Here is a 13962-nt window from a genome sequence, read left to right on the forward strand (position 1 = left end):
TATATATGTCTAATTTTAATCTGTGGAAAGCCAGTTTTTCCAGCACAGTTTATTAAAAAGACTTTCTTCCAGGGAAGGTGTTTGTTGCCTTTCTCAAAGTTAAGGTGACTGAGTATTTTTGTTTCTGCATCTTTTCATCTATTCCATTAATCCTTGGGTCTATTTTTTTTGACAGCACCATGCTGTTTTTATCATAGTACTTTTGTAGTACAGTTTCATATCAGTGATTGTGAAGTCTCCTGCTTTGCTCTTGTTGCCCAGAATTGCCTTTGCTGCTCTAGATCTCTTCTGGTCCCAAATGAATTTTAGGATTGCTTTCTCTAATTCTGTGAGGTATGTTGCTGATATTTTGATTGGGATTACATTAAATCTGCATAACAATTTTGAAACTATGGCCACTTTCACTATATTGGTTCTTCCTACCCAAGAACAAAGAATATCTTTTCATTCCCTAATATTCTTTTGACCTCCTTTTTCAGAGTACTGTCATCTTCAATGTAAAGGTCTTTTGCTTCTTTCATTAGATTGATTACTAAGTATTTCAAATTGTGAAAGATGTTGTTTCCCTAATTTCTTTCTAAGTGAGTTTGTTTTATGTATACAGGAATGCTATTAATTTTTGAGTGTTGACTTTGTATCCAGAGATACAAAGTTTATTTGAATTTGTTTATTAAATCTAGCAGTCTTTTGGTGGAGTTTTTGGGCTCTTCTATGTAGAGTATTGTATCATCCACAAATAATGATAATTTAACTTCTTCTTTTCCTCTCCTTATTCCTTTTATTTCTATCTCTTGTCTAATTGCTCTGGCTAATGTATCCAGAACTATATTGAACATGAGTGATATTAGTGGACAGCTGCCTTGGTTACTTTTCTCTCATTGAGACAAAATACTTGACACCCAAAATTAAAGAAGGAATGGTTTACTTAGCTCACAGTTTGTGGAGGTTTCAGTCCATAATCAGCTGGCTCCAAGGCTGGGTGGCATGGCACAGAGAAAACAGTTCAAGGTGGCAAAAGACAGCAAAAACAACAAAAGCAGAAAAGGGGGGAAGCAAGCCTCTTTTCCTCCCTTATATTGTATGTAGGCTATCCTCCCTCAGTTAGTGTGTAGCACACACACCATTCCATACCCTCCTCTTGCACAAGCTGAGGATGTTTACAAAGTAAGGAACCTGCCCCCCTGCTGAACCACTTAAACTTCTAAACTCAAGTTGACACAATGAACAACATCCTAGAGAATAAGCCATGTCCTTTAAAGCCCACAATGTAGAACTGAGTTACTCAGTTAAGCTTCTAGACTTCTCAAATTGATATAGTGTATTAACCATTACAAAAACCTTGTCTTGTTCCTGATTTTAGAGTGAAAGTTTTTGTCTATTGATTATGATATTGACTATTGGTTTTTCATCGATGACTCTTAGCAGATTGAGATGAAGACCATCTACTCCAATTTCCTGTGGGGTTTTGTCATGAATGGACATTGCACTTTGTCAAGTGTTTTCTCTGAATCTATTGAGATGATCATATAGTTTTTGTCCTTAGTTCTTTTAATATGGTATATTACATTTGTTGATTTGTGTATGTTGAAACATCCCTGCATCCCTGGGGTAAATCCCAGTTGTTCACTGTGTATAACCTTGATGATTTTCTGTATTCTGTTTGCCAGTATCTTATGGATTTTTGCTTCTATGTTTATTAGGGAGATTGGCCTATAGTTCTCTTTCTTAGCTGGGTCCTTCTCTGGTTTTTCTATCAGGGAAACGCTTACTTCCAGGAATGAATTTGGGAGTATTTCATCCCTTTAAATTTCATTAAAAAATTTTGGAAGTAGCCACATTAAATCTTCTCTAAATTTCCTGTAGAATTCAGTGGTGAATCTGTCAGGACTTGGGCATTTCTTTGTTGGTAGTTTTTAAATTATATCTTCAATTTTATTGATTGTTATTGGCTTAATTAGAAGTTTTGTAGCTTCTCAATTCAGTTTTAGTAATTCATGTGTATCTAGGAAACTGTCCCTTTCTCCATGTTTTCTATCTTATTAAAATACAAATTCTCAAAGTGTGTATTGATGATCTTCTGGATTTTTGTATGATCTATTGATTTTTACCCTCTTCATTCCTAATTTCATGGATCTGAGTCTTTTGTTTCCTTTTTTAAGTTAAGGTTGGCTAAGGGTTTACCAATTGTATTTAATTTTTCACAAAATCAACTCTTCAATTCATTGATTCTTTGAATTATTTTCTTAGTCTTCATTGCATTCATTTTGCTTTGATCTTTATAATTTCACTCCAGCACAAGCTTTGGGCTCAGCCTGCTCTTCTTTTTCTAGAAGCTTTAGGTTTAACATTAAGTTGTTTATTTGAGTTTGCTCAAGTATGGGTATTCATTGTTATAATTTTCCCTAATAAGATTGTTTTAATTGTGCTCCATAAATTTTGGTATGTTATATTGGCATTATTGTTTAATTGTAAAAACTGTCTAATTTCTTCTTTAATTTCATCTGTGACACATTGGTTTTTCAGTAGGGTGTTATTTAATTTCCATATGTTTATGAAGTTTTTGTGGTTCCTCTTGCTACTGATTTCCAATTTCACTGCACTATGGTCTGATAATTTCAATTCTTTTGCATTTACTTAAGCATGTCCTATGAGCATAGTTTGTATTTTTTTGCCAACTATCTTATTTCTTTCCTTCTGTGTAATTGTGGGAAGACAATGGAGTTAATGAGTCTTTAAGCTCTTGTTTCTTTCCTTTGAGGCTTTGTTCAGGCTTTCAGCCTTTTTTCTTACCTCCCTGAACTGCTAGTATGTGGTCTATTTTGGAGAATGCCCCATGTGCAGCTGAGAAGAATGTGTATTCTGATGTTGGGAGTGGAACACTCTGTAGACATCTACCAAGTCCATTCATTCAAAAATTTGGTTGAGTTTTTGTCTAGTTGATCTGTCTATTTGTGACAGTGGAGTATTAAGCTCCCCTGTTACTACTGTAGTAGTGCGTATTTCTTTGTTGATTTCGACAGTGGGGTATTGAGCTCCCCCATTACAATTGTAGTAGTGCTTATTTGATTTTTTCATGTCCGTTAATATTTGTTTTACTTAGTTGATGTGCTGGTATTTGGTGCATATGTATTTACGATTGTTAGCTCTTCCTCTTGGATTGTTCCTTTTACAAGGATGTAGTGACCTTCTTTGTCTTTACTAATCAGTCTTGGCTTGAAATTGACTTTGTCTGCAAATAGAATAGCTACCTCTGCTTTTTTTCTGGCTTTCTTTCTCATGAGGTATTGTTTTCCATCCTTTGACTTATAATCTATGAATTTCTTCATTTTAAATGTGTTTCATGTATGTAGCATATTGTTAGGTCTTGCTTCTTGATCCATTTGGCCAGTCTGTTTCTTTTGATTGGTGAATTGAGAGCACTTACATTGGTGGTTTTAATTGATATATGTTGACTTATCCTTGTCATGTTATTTTCCTGTTGGTGGTTTCTTCCTCTCCCCCTCCTTTGTTTAATTGCTTGCCTTGCCTGGTGGATTCATTCTGTTGGGGTTGTAGTCTTTATTTGTTCTTTCTAGAATGCCTTTCAGAATATTTTGAAGTGCTGGTTTGTTGGTCATGAATTTCTTCAGGTATTCTTTACCATGGAAGTATTCTTATTTCCCATCAATTTTGAAAGATAGTTTTGCAGGGTACATCAATGTGGGTTGGAGGTTGTTTTCAAACTGTCCTCAACTCAAGGATTTGTGTTGAGAAGTCTGCTGTGATTCTGATGGGCTTTCCTTTATAGGTGATTCTTTGTTGTTGTTGTTTTTCCTCTCATAGCTTTTAATATTCTGGGTTTTTTGTTGAATTTCTAGAATCTTAACTATTATAAGTCTTGGTGTAGTTATTTTCTGACCATGTCTATTTGGGGTTCTGTATGCTTCACTTATCTGTATTTCAAATGCTTTTTCCATGCTTGGAAGATTTTCTTCTTTTTCCTTCTGTAAATAGCACTTTTTAATATTCTATTCTTGCACTGAGTTTGTGAAATCTTGGCTATTATATGCCTTGCTGTTTATTTTTTTATCATAGCTAATTGGAGTTCTATATGCTTCATTTAATTGTGTGTCAAATTCTTTTTCCATGCTTGGGAAGTTTTCTGCCATTACTTCTGTGACTAGGTTGTTTATGTCATTTTTGCTATTGCCTGATTTTTCCTTGACTCCAATCAGTCTTCTGTTATTCTGCTTTGTATCATCTAGCAGCTGTTGGATTGATTTGTCATGGTCCCTTGTTATTTTTAAGAAATCTTTCTTTTCATTGTTGCTAATAGCTATCCTGTCTTCTATATCTGATATTTTGTGCTCACATCAGCTTATTGTCCTGCGTGTACTTTCAGTGGACCTTTTAATCTCCTGGATATTTGTTTGAATCTGTTTCATTGATTCCATTTCTTTCCTATGTTGAGTATTCCTAGTTTCCATTATTTTCTCAAATTCCTCTATTATTACCTTTATCTACTCTAGAGTCACTAACTAAGTCTTTCAATATGGCATCATCTCTGTAGTTATCTGAGAAATTATTTCTGATTCATTTTGCTCTAGAGCCTCATTCACCTGCCTTGTTACTTCTGCTATTAATACTTCAGAGAGTCCAGGTAGGTGGCTTTCAAATTATTACACCTCATTTCCCTCTATGCTTATCTTTGGTGAGCTGGAAGTCTGGGATCACTTCTTCCTGAAGTGTTTACTCTTTTCCAATTTTTTTTAGTTTAATTCCTGTGTTGATGCTTGTAAATTTCTTATGGCAAGTAGCTTTGTTGTTAGTATTTAGAACCCCTAGGAAATGACTACTTCTCCAAGATGTCTTCCAGGTGTAGCTGGCTTTTGAGCTTTGAGTCTGTTGCAAGATCATACCCTTTCAATTTATTTGGGATGAGAATTTCCTGCCTATTTGGCCTAGTCCCCAATTCTTTGCTATTGGAGTATAGTATTGTTTATGACCCTTAGGCAATCTCAGTCTGGGCATACCAGAAAGAACAACTGATTAGAACAATTATGGCACCTTGACTAAAGTAATACAATCAGCAATAACAATAGCTTCAAACACAGCCTAGAAAATGATAAAAGTGGTAACTATTAATTTGTCACCTTCAAACATATGAACTATGTTTGTAGTTTTAAAAAAATCTAAATCAAACCAGAACATTGTATATAGTAAATATGCCCTCAATATAGTGATTTTACTCTCACAGAAGAAAATTTTGAAGGGGTTATAGGGACAATTACAAAAACAGAAGTGGAAGAAAGTAGAAGCAAGGGTGGAGGACAAAGGAAAATTACATAAACTTTGGGAAAACAGTGAAGAAGACAAGAGGGAAAGGGAGAATAAAAAATATAAAAGAATAAAACAACAATAGAAAACTAGAAACAATGTAAACATTCATATAAAAAGAAGACCAAACAATTAAGAAAAAAGAAAACAAAACAAAAAGAAAAAAGAGAAGGAAAAAAGAAAAGAAAAAAAGGTCCACTTTAAGATGTGTATCTGCTGTCACCAATAGACAAATTGGGAGACAGAGCTAAGTTCCATGTTAATAAATCCCAGCAAACCAGTGGTAGATTTACAGCAAAGTAGTAGATAATCCCCACAAGCCTGCACCTTTAGTTACCCTTAAATTCAGGTTGGTTCTTGGCTATGAGGCTGCAACCTGATTTGTTCAGCCTGCAACACTCCATGTGCTTCTTGCTGGCTTAAAATCATTTCTCTGCTGGCTTGAACTTGGCTCCTTGACTTCCTGCAACTTGAACTCAGTTTCACCTTGCCCTAACTCTTGGGCTTATTCTTTTATACTGAAGGGTTCTTCCTGAGGTACTGCCATTGAGTTATATCTTGAGAAGAGACTTGTTTTTCATACTCAGTCAAACCAACAGACCTGGAGAATATGTTTATACTCAGAAAACTACATATTCTTTTTAATTAGTTAGCATATTAAGAGGTGATGAGGATCAAAACCTGTGGGTATCATGCAATCAAATCTTTTAGCTTTGCTCTCCCTCTGGTATGGCCAGGCAGTCCAGGTAACAAAGTTTTTATCTGGTATTTACTTCTCTGACTTGTGTAGGAGATATCTGCTTCACAGAATCCTGCTGAAATCCAATTAAGAAATATTCAAATTAATATATGTCAAGTTTCTCTGGAGAGAAAGAACAGGGGATTTATATTTAAATAGGAGATTTATATGTAGCTATATCTTTATATAGGTGTTATAGATATATATTTGTGTGTGTAATATATATGGAAATGTATTATTAGAAATTGACTCATGCAATTTTGGAAGCTGAGAATCCCATCATCTGCCATCTTCAAGCTGGAATCAGGTATTCCTGATTTCAAATGAAAGCTTTTGACCATTATGCTGGAGGCCCCTTAAGTTTTGCTCTCAGAAAAGGTATTCTTAACTGGCAGTCACTAGAAATTTTATGCAGAGATTGTGTGTGTGTGTGTGTGTGTGTGTGTGTGTGTGTGTAAATATGTGCATTTGTGTTGGGGGAAAGAAATCTTTAGCTTCTATGCCTCTCGAATATCTACATGGATATGTCAAAGGGGCTACTGAATATGTGACTCTGAAAATCAGGAAGTGTATAACATAACTATTGAGGACAGATGTCAAAATCTGTGGATCTTGTCTGTGAGTGACCTTGAGTAACCCTGAGAAACGTCTTAATCACTACTAACCTTCAATCTGTTCATCTACAAAATGGAAAATGCAATAGGACCTTTCTTATGGGGTCTCATGCAAATGAATGTTAACAGACATTTTTAAGTCACTTGAGCCATGTGTGGCACATGCTAATCAACCAGGCAGAGTACTTGCTAAGTGAAAATAAACAAAAAGAGATGAGCATTATGCTAGGCACTACAAATTGCTTAATTACCAATAGTTACTGCTGTTTCTGTGATCTTCCTTCGTGGAACACACCATTGGCCACTCTGTGTCCTTACCTGGTGTGCCCCTTCCTGTTTCAGGCACCCTTTTCCTTGGTTTATCTCTCTACCACTCACTCAGCACAGGTCCTGGATAACTCTAAAATACCTTCCCTAAATTCTTATGACTCATGCAGGCTCCTCTTCTCTGCTCTCCCCTAGGCCAGATTTTTCTGGTCACTTGTCTACACCTCATGTATTCTGTATTACATGAGAGAGAGCACCAGGTCTCAGAGTGACAGCTCCTATAAAACTCCCAGTACCTATCACTGGAGAATAGCACATAGTAGGTATTGAATAACGATGCATGCATCAATCCAATGAATATATGCATTAAATCTAACTGAAGTCTTCACTCTAAACATCTATGTTAAGCACACTTCCAAGGGCTGATCTAGGTGTCACATCAAGCAACAAAACAAAGCCTCTGTCATTGAGAAGTTTCTGTTCAAGGGGAATCTTCCCATAACACTATAGGTCATGTCACTGTAACATTTCAAGAGTGCTTTGCCCTTCCTATTTACTTCCCAAAGTCATTTTTTTTTTTCTGGATCCCTGCTCCAGGAGGAGGGGAAACAGAAACCCAGGCTTGGATACATCATCCTAATGTTCTCACTCTGCCTCTGATCCCAGGTTTTACCTGAATGGATGTTTCTGCTCAGCACCAGTGTTCTCATTTATCAAATGGGAACAAAAGGGCTCTTCTCACTGGATTAGTGGGCAGGAAGATCTTTTCAAAGTGTCAAAGTACTAGACAATGTGAACAATTCTAACAGAAGAGAAAATAAGAAAAACAACCAGAATGGTTATAGTACTTCCTTGGTAGGTCTGAAACAAGAGCCCGAAACTTGGAGACAAAGTACATCAGAGAATACTTTCTCTAGTGTTGGTTAAGTGATAAATACTTTGGATGAATTATGTGGACCTTACAAAATTTCTCTGAACTTGGTATTTTATGCTCATTTTACAAGAAGGAAACAGATGCTCAAAGAGATAAGTTGAGCAAGATTACATGACAAATAGTCAAATCTTAGCTTGAAACCTAAATCAATTTTTGCTCCAAAGGCTCTGTTATAGTCTGTGTCCGGGTGTCCCCCCAAAGCCTCATGTGGTCATGGAGGGCAGGCTTTTTACAGGCAGCTGAATCTACAGTTTGTGACTGATTCATTGTCTAAGTGCTGGGATTGGGGGTGTGAGTGCTACACCTGCGCTAGGGCAGATAGCCTGCATACACTATAAGGGGTGGAAGAGAGGCTCACTCCTGACCTTTTGCTCTTGTTGCTTTTTCTGCCTACTGTTGTCACCATGAACAGTTGCCCCTGTGCCAGGCCACATTGCCTTGGACCCAGCTGATTATGGATTGCAACCTTCACAAGCTGTGAGCTGAGTAAACATTTCCCTCTTTTCCTTTGGGTGTCCAGTATTTTGTACGAGCATGAGAGAAAAGTGTCTAAGACAGGCCCGTAGGTGCTTTTTTCGCCAAGCCAGTTTCCTAAATTTATTTGATTGTTACTACAGAGAATCTATTTATGTCTCAAAGAATATCTGTGGCCCATGATGAGCAGTTGCAGCCCCTCCTGCCATTGCTCCAACGCTGTTCCCTCTTCACCCTGTATATATTTCACCATCAAACTCCAAGAAAGGCAAAGTACTCAGTTCTTTGGGTCAAAAAATATTCTTGCTACCCTGCCTGCATGCTTAACCATTCACAGAGATATCATTATGTATTTTATCTTTTCTCTGATTTTAAAAATAGTGCACACATGGAAAACTCAAACAGTACAATACATTTACATGAAGCATGCATCCCTCTCCCAGTAGTTAGTCTGTGGTTAGTCCAGAAATGATCTGTACAAACATAAGCACTCATACCTCATAAACTTCACACATCTGCAGCAGTGCTGCTCTCAGGGGTGGTTTTACATTCCCCACTCCTTTCTCCATAGGTAGTATTTGGCAGTGTCTAGAAACATTTCTATCTTTGCCACTCAGGACCAGTGGCAGTCACTGCTGTCATTTCACAGATAAAGGTCACAGATTCTGCTAAACATCCTAACATACACAAGACACTCCCCCTACCAAAAATTTACCTGACCTAAAATGTCAGTTAGCCAAAGCTGAAAAACTCTCATCTAAGGGAATCATTTTGTTTCTGCATTTAATGCTTAGCAATACGTGTTGAACATCTTCCCGTACCACCTTCATTTTAGTGTTTTAAACAATTTAGGTCTTCTTATTATAGAGATCCACCATGTTTATTTAATTAGTCTACTGTTGATAAAAAATTGGATATCTATAAGATGTATGCACAGAGAATCAATTGCTGGGCCAAAAGGAAAGCACTTTTTCTTCACTTTGATACATGTTTGTGATTGTTCTTTGAAGAAGCCACACTGACTCACGTACCTTCGGCAATGAGTGAGAAAGTCTATGTGCTCATATTCACTGTGCTGGGTTTTAGCAAACATTTCCATTTTTCAATTTGGTAGATAAAAAATATGATCTCATTGCTATTTAAAACAGCATTTTCTTAATCATGAATATAGTTGAACATCTTGGATATGCCTTAGCTAGCTAAAGTTCCTAGAAATGGTTCCTTGTTGCTACAGGCATAGGAGATGTGCCCTTTCAAAAGAGGCTTCACTTTTAACACCTCTTTCTCCCCCTCCTGGAGCCTGCTGATTCTCTGGCAAAGCCCTCGGAAAGTGTGAACATGGTGTCAACACACTAACATGAGTAGAGGCTTCTCAGAAGCTTGCATATCTAGAGCCAGGTGGGGAATCCCAAGTCAGCCCACCCACCTCCCTAACATTTCTGAGGCCATTCCAGTTCTTGACTCTATAAGAAGAGTTTGTTTTTCTATAGAGCCCAAGAAAAAGTAGTAGAAATTGTAAGCAGGACTGGGCCTATGAACAAATAAGTTGATTTGTCTTATGCTGATTATAAACTAAATTTCTGTTTGAGGAGATAGAACAGAAGGAACATCCCTTATTTTGTAAACAATGGTGTATTTATATCAATACAGCTGATACCTAAGGGGAAAGTATGCCAGAAAACAGTTTTTATTCCACCTCCATCATTCCAAGGGGCAAGAAAGAGGAAAGGGTTAGAGTAGCTCACTACCCAGTGAGAGCATGCATACCAGTGTGAACACAGTAGACTCATGAGAGCTTGACCTCACCTGGAACAGTCAAACAAGGAGGATTTCTTATTTCACTGTGGAGAAGTATAGCCTGTGGTTAGCTTAGACACACCTGATGTTGCTCAGATTCCCAGGGAAGAAAGCTACAAGCTGATACAAGTTTATGCAGAAAGCCGAGTATTAAAAGCAGCTATGTACTCAGGAATGAGCTTCCCAGGTACTGGAAACCCACCAACTCTTTTTTATTTGGAGCCAAATGCCAGACATTCATTTATACTTCAAACATTATATTAATTAAATTAATGCCACATTCATGTATAGGGAGAGAATTGTCCCCCTATACACTTTTCTTGTGACTAAACTCCAAACTATTTATACCATCACTCTATCTGAAATACAGAATATTATTGCTGCCAATAATTCTGAATATTCTTGCTAAAATATTTACTGTCTCTGCCTAAGAGAGAATTGTATATCTGTGTCCGTTGATACCAGGCTTGGTCATATTATTTGCTTAGGCCAATGGAATGTAGAACAAAGTGATGCTGACCATTATAAGCAGAAGCTTTAGAGCTAATTGTATCATATTCCATCTTCTCTTACATCTTTCTAAGCAATGTGATCATTAATCTCTCAAATAGAAATCTTCTTTAGCCTGGGTACCTGATTTAGTTGCTACAACTTTTGAAATCTGGAAGTATAAGTCCTCTAACTTTGTTTCTTTTTAAAGATTGTTTTGACTGTCTATGGCTCCATCTATTTCCATATAAATTTTAGAATCAGTTTATAGATTGCTGCAAAAGTGGGACCCAGGATTTGAAAAGGAGTTGGGTTGAATCTTGAGATCAATTTAGGGAATATTGGCATTTTAGCAATATTGAGTCTTTTCATCCATAAATACAGGATAGATTTAAATCTATTTAGGTTTTCTGTAGTTGTCTTCAATATTTTGTAGTTTTCAAATGTACAAGCCTTATACATTTTTTGTTAAATTGAAGTATTTCATTTCAGTCAGCACTAGTGGAATTGTTTTCTTAATTCCTCTTATGATTATTCAATGTTGTCATATAGGAATAAAATTGATTTTTGCATATTTATCCTGTGCCTTGTTACTTTTCTGAAATAACTTACTAGCTTTAGCCCTTTTTAAAATTTACTGTTTAGGATCATCTGTAGCCCAGTCATGTCATCTGTGAAGAGATACTGGGATAACAGTTTTGCTTTCTTTTCAGTTTGGATGCCATTTATTTATTTTTCTTGCCAAAATGTCATGGTTAAAAACTCTATGCAATGTTGAACAGAAATGACAAGAGAGGACATTTTTATCTTGATACTAGGGAAGAAGTGTGCAGATTTTCAACATTAAGCACAAGGTTAGCTGTGGTTTGTTTCTTAGAGATGCCTTTCACCAGGTTGAAGATGTTCCCTTCTACTCCTAATTTATTGAGTGTTTTTGTCGTGAACTAAGGCTTAATTCCTCTAATGCCTTTTCTGTATCTATTAGAATAATCATGTTCTTCTTTGGTCTTTAACTCTGATTTTCATGTACTCAACATACCTTATATCCTTGGGATAAATCTAATCTGGCAATAGTATAAAATTCTTTTTATATTTTTCTGATAATGGGTTTTTAGTAGTGTTGAAGGTTTTGTATTTGTATTCACAGGGCATGTTAGTTGACAATTTTCATTTTTTGTCATGTCTCCATCTGGTTTTGGTATCAGGGTCACACAGAACTAACCACACAAGTTGAAAAGCATCTCCATCTCTTTTGAAACCTTTGTTAAAGACTGTTGTTGGAGGCTGGGGATTTAGCTCAGCGGCAAAAGCGCCTGCCTGGCAAGCACAAGGTCGTGAGTTCAGTTCCCGGTACCAGAGAAAAACAAAAAACAAAAAAAAAAAAAAAAAAAAAAACTAAAGTTATTTTCTCTTTCAGCGTTTGCTAGAATTCATTAATGACACCAGCTGGGTCTGAAATTTGTTTTGTGTGGATTTTATATTATTAACTAAATCTCTTTTTGAGTTAATGTTAACAACTTATCTAGGAACTTGTTCATGTCATCTGAGTTTTCTAATTTGTTGGCATATAATTGTTCATAATTTTCCCTTATAATTCATTTTGTTTCTGTAAGATCAGTAATAATACCTTCACCTTTATTTTTTATTTTAGTTCTTTGAGACTTCTCTGTTCTTTACATTTCTGCCTTAGCTCTCACTTCCTGCCTGTGCAGTGCCTCAAGATCAGCCAGTAATGGAAGCTAAGGGAATTTTTTGTTCTTACTTGACTATGTGCATATCCCTGGCATGAACACTGTCTTGTGCATGTGTGCAGACATCTAGACTTTCACGAATGTGTCAGAGATTTTCAATACTATCTATGGACATCTCATTTTTCACCCTTTCCATTTGAGGTTTTCAGCTCTTTGCTCAAGCCTTTCTTGCTGTCTTGGTTGTGTGCAGCAACTGCCCCTTATCGTTTCTGACGAATGCCTCCAGGGAAAAGGTATTTGGGTGCAAATCTTTGAATCTGTTTAAATGAATACAAACCTTGTGATCCAGTGTTTCCAGGTAACTCTCAGACAGGTAAGTAATGATAGTTATCTGGGAATCGTGTTTATATAAAGCTGTTTGCTCCTTCCAGTGGCTGCCAGACTTCTGGTTTTCATCACATTTGCATACTGTTGGTTTCAAGGCTACCATGAGACAAAGGAGGGTCATGGGAACCGGTTAGTGCAAATGTCACGGGTCTTCCTGCTCTTAACAGTATCTATCTGGCTTTTTTGAATAAAACATCCTTAAATTTTTGAAATCATTTGATTAATTTCCACAGTTCTCAAAATTTTGATTTTGACCATTTTTACTAGTGTTTCAGTAATTTTGTGAAACAGTAGTTTTTTAAAAAATTCTTTATTAGGCTACTTCCACTGATGTCCCTTTGATGGACATTATATCTGCATCTAAAAGCTTTAATAAACATTTTTTAAAATATTACTCTATTAAACTAAAGGCTTCACAAAGATAATAATTCAGTTTGTCTTATTCTTCAACATATACTTCTGCCTGCACAATGCCTGCTGCGTAGCAAGCACTTCATATATACTTAATGCACCAAGGAGTGAATGAAATCAGTCTGTAACCAAGTGTTAAGCCAATGAAAATTTAAAATTAATCAGTTATCTTCTTCAAGTGAGGCCTTACTGATGTCTCTTCTTTGCTCTGAAATGCCATAGATTACAAGATGCACCATCAATTTAGAAACCAAGGAGTAGAAAACCAACATTCTAGATGCCCAAATGAATTGTACATTACATTCTAATTTAAGAAGTATTTTTTTATTTTTAAAGATAAAGAATGAAAACATATTAACAAATAGACATAAGCAAAACAACACCCAAACAATAGAAGCAATACAGAGTTTCAGACAAGGTGATATAAAATTAACAATAGATACTGTATGGCATACTGTACATATTGTTATCTTCAAACTGGTTACTCAGTTAAACAAATATAGGTATTTAAGGTTGATCAAACAATTAAATATTAACTGTTCCTTTAAATAAAGCATTAGAAGTCAGTAGTATGACTCTCTCAGTTACCCTGTGTGTGTGTGTGTGTGTATATGTATATATATATATATATATATATATATATATGCACACACACATGTTTTTTTCTGTTCTTTTTCTCTTTTCCCTCATCCCAATTGTTCCCTCCCTTTGAACAGTTTGTTTCCCTTTCACAATACCTATTATATCTTTGAGATTTTATTTACTCTTTCAGGTTCCTACACTAGTGAGTCAATACAGTATTTACACATGTGGGTCTGATTTATTTCACTTATGAGTATGGAC

Source organism: Chinchilla lanigera, unplaced genomic scaffold (genome assembly GCF_000276665.1).
Source record: "Chinchilla lanigera isolate Chin_1 unplaced genomic scaffold, ChiLan1.0 scaffold00041, whole genome shotgun sequence".
Lineage (NCBI taxonomy): Eukaryota > Metazoa > Chordata > Mammalia > Rodentia > Chinchillidae > Chinchilla > Chinchilla lanigera.